We start from the raw sequence: 4,187 nt of genomic DNA, 5'->3' as shown, positions 1-4,187 counted from the left end.
TATAATAAGTGGAATTTAAAAAAAAATGCTTCAATATTTGGGTGCGTGGGAGCATAGATGAATGTCCTTTCAAGCATGGGTTATTTTCGTCATATGTTCCTTGTTACCATAGCAATGGTGATTCAAATGCTTGAAAAGTGGAAAATTTGTTTATTGATAACCCTATCTAAATTAATTATAGAATTAAACTATGCTGTTCTTAATTTCAATACATAAGACTTTAATTTTCACTGATTTTTTTTAAGCATTTGAACCTACTTTGCGTGTTCCTACCATAAACATAAATATTTTACGCAAATACGCAAACAAACTCTGTCATAATCATACATGCAATATGAATACGAGCTTTGCAGTTATAATAAAATAATTTAAAAAATTGTAGTTAGATACTCTTTAGCAAAATATTTGATTTAGAATGTATCATAAGTATTAAAGCACATAAACAGATCATCTCCCCTTTGCAAAACTCTCTTACTGATGAATAACCGAAAGTTGGAGTTGCAGCAGAAGTAGGAGAAAAAAAAAAACGCCATGAAAGCTGGTCCTGTACGGTTACAGAGGACATGACGGCGCATGCAGCAAGCAATTACTTCAAATCATATTTAAAAGTTCATTATGTGCTGGAAATGCTGATATTGCCAAAATAAATTTCTGGAAAATATATATCAAGCACTTTTCTCAGAAGTTTGCTACACTAAGAGTCTCGACTTCACCAATAAAATCTCCACTTCTTAAAGTCTTTTGGCTTCCTGGAATACTGTGTCATTTATCGCATATTATTATACCTCTACTGATTTTTCACTATATAAAAGTAAATCGATATATTTTGCTGATTTCCTGAAAATCACCGTGAATAAACCGATTCCCTGCAAAACAGACTGATTCCCTGCCAAAAAAGTACGTTTTTTTAATGAACTGATACACACCTATTCGGAACACTTAGCATTTTCTTTCAACTTACGACAAACTTAGAAATGTTCCGAATAAACTCATGAATAATCATTAATGAATCGAAATGCATCGCGAGTCAACTGGCCCCATATCAATCAGAAAGAACCAGTTTACTGGTAGCAAATGACAACAGGGGTGCGTTCAACAGCGTATCGGCTAACCTAGCAGCTAAGTAGTAGATATCTATCTCTATTGAACGGACAGCTAACCTAGCTGCTAAATGTTAGATTTTGAATAAAGATATATAAGTAAAAACTTATTACTGGATCTATTAAAGTTTATTTTAGGCGAAAATATGTATTTAAATTTACATTTAATTCACTTAAATATAGGAAATAACCCTCATTTTTGTAAAAACCTTGAATGCTGCAAATTTGTAACCAAGGAAACCATCTTGGATTTGGGATGTAGCATTAAATTTTTATGCTAGCTCTCCATACGTAGCTGCTAATTGTTAGCTCTCTGTTCAACAGCGTAGCTTTACGTAGCGGCTATGTAGCAGCTACGCTGTTGAACGCACCCCAGAAATGGCGATCTCAAGATTTGCGTAATGTTACTTTCCATTTTACTAGGTAAAAACTCGGACAATGAACTGATTTATTGATAAAATGGAATTCTATTCATGTCTTTATTCTGTTTTTCTGTTGTTGTTTTTTTTTATTTCTGTTGGAATTAAACATTGTTACAGAATACAGTATTGAATATAACATTTTCAAATGTCTTGTTTGTATCGGTATAATAAAACAGTTAAAGTATATCACTGAGGGAGTCAGCAAGATTCCAGTTCCCCTCGAGCAAGCCTATTTTAGACTTGCTCTTGGGTAACTGGAATCTTGCTGACTCCCTCAATGATATACTTTAACTGTATACTGTCCGTCCCTGTCGTTTTACTTTGTTATAGCCTTTCTCATAAGCATCCTAGAAAACTTTTTTTTTTGAAAATTTATTTCATGAACTTGTGAATGAATTGTTTGAATAACGGCGACATGATTTGAAAAAAAAAACAACAGCTGTACAATTTAGCACTGAGTGTATTTCAAGTCCATTTCGAGAAATATTCACATTATGACATCAGCATTTATAGCACAATCAATCATTGCAAGACCATGATTTCCTTGACTTTTTCACATGGATCAAAAATGCAGGATTCGATGTTTGAAAATGATATAAGGTTTGTAATAGAAATATGTTAGGTAAGAAAAATAATTAAATCTCAAAATGTAACATATTTTATGAAACACCCTGTATCTATTTTCAGGTGTTAAAAAACTAAATTGACATGTCCCTCTGACACACTCTGAAACTATTTTTTTTTTTTGGTTTTCTCGCTTTAATTATCCAAGAAGGCGGTGTGACTGTAAGGAAAGGTAGATGTTAAGAATCTTGGCATTTTATGACCAAGGTTTTTCTTGTTCTGATATGTGTATGTTAGACAATCAATTAAAAAGAAAACTTCAGAATCCTGATCTAAGCTGGTATTGCCTGTCTCTTCGGTACGAAATATATATCTCAAATATTAGACAGGAAAGGCCAGTGTAAATTCGGATCTGATCTATTTTTGTCTGTCAAAACTAAGTTGTTATCATCCAGTCCATCAACTTAAGTTTTCCAAGAATGCTCGACCGTGAAGTTGAGCATGCGATTTGATAAATATAAACTAAAGTAGTTGTTAGCGCCCGAGAGCGCTAGCAAATACTATGAAAATACCTCGGGGTCAGTATTCCACAATGAATCATGTAGTCTGACAATTTTAGTGAACAGACTGATTCTCTTTTTGAGAATGTTGGAAACCTATATATAACGAAAAGAATATTTCTAGTAATAATTTCAATTTAAAGCAATATGCGCTGTTTTTTTTTTTGAAAATTTTATTTTGCTGTAAAAACATGTCATCATGAAAAATTATTTGTAATTTTAACCCTTATGATTAATAAGACTTAAATAAAGCAGAAAATATTTTCTGTATACAATCCAATACACAGGTTTTTTTTAATAAGACATCATTATTGTACAGGACGACAATAATGTAATTTTCAATTGATTCAACCAAAGCTTATTAATAGTCATTCTATCGCAAATATGAGGGACAGAAGTTCATTTATTGTATATTTTTCAATGAAATAATTATTAAAAATTTTGCAACAAAAAATCCCGACATCAAAGTTGCAGCTCATATTGCTTTAACTATTCATTTGATGATCAGGGGACCATATTTTTTTTTGATTGTCGGATGCTGTCTCAGTCTTATACTAGCCATGACATCATTTTTATGCCTCCGTTATCGATGATTCGGGGGTATATTGTATTTGCCTGTCCGTCTGTGAATATGTTTATCTATTTGTGCAAAAAGCATAAATCTTGCTTATAACGTTTGATTGTTTCAGGCTATGGCTTTCTTATTTTACATGTATATTTCTTGAGACAAGATCTAAACCTTCTTTGGATATATCAACTTTGACTTCTTGTCTAAGCCAATTTTGCAAAATCTTACCCAACTTTGACCTTGATAATAACTTTTGAGCTGTTTGTGCTAGGTCTTTTATACTTATGTAATCCTTATGACAAGACCTTCATTGGATACCAAAAGGGGCATCAGTGTTTCACAAATACAGCTTGTTTCTTTACCTGGGAATGAACGAACTATTATGCTTATTGTAAATAAAACGCTGAATACTTTTTTATTTAACTTATTTACATCTTCAATGAAGCTCAAAAAAGCATTCTTTGGAACACATTTTTATTTCAGTATCTGAGTTATGACATTGTAGAACTGTATGAGAGAAAAAAACATCCGAGTACGATTTTACATTTCGTAGTAATTCATTTCCAATGATCAATTCGGGTGTTTATGTTAATCAAACATTGCAACAGTAGAACCGACTGACTGAACGTGCTTCGGAGCGGTCGGATACAAATTCATTTTAAATTGATTAGTTTTTAACATTAAATTTACAAACGTAATATTGTAAATAAACAGGATTTTATAGTGTTGTTCTGTACGCAGTACTAGACGTTTTCGTTTTAATGTTTTTTTGTTCTTTTATGACCTTTTAACATTGTCTATTCCCTAGAAAATTTTAATTCTAAAAATATACAGTGCATCATTGCTTCCTTCTTCAATAACAGCACCGTAACCATAGCTCATTCGTGTTTGGAAGGTCTTGAGTTCCATCTGTGGCTGCGACGGATTTGATTGTGAAATAATGATCCCCCCCCCTCATGTCAGCTCTTAGCGA

This window comes from Saccostrea cucullata, unplaced genomic scaffold, assembly GCF_032062105.1.
Source record: "Saccostrea cucullata isolate Sc308-1 unplaced genomic scaffold, CSIRO_AGI_Scuc_v1 ctg2971, whole genome shotgun sequence".
In the NCBI taxonomy this organism is placed as follows: Eukaryota; Metazoa; Mollusca; class Bivalvia; order Ostreida; family Ostreidae; genus Saccostrea; species Saccostrea cuccullata.
The sequence above is the reverse complement of the archived record's forward strand: the minus strand, read 5'-3'. Positions refer to the sequence as shown.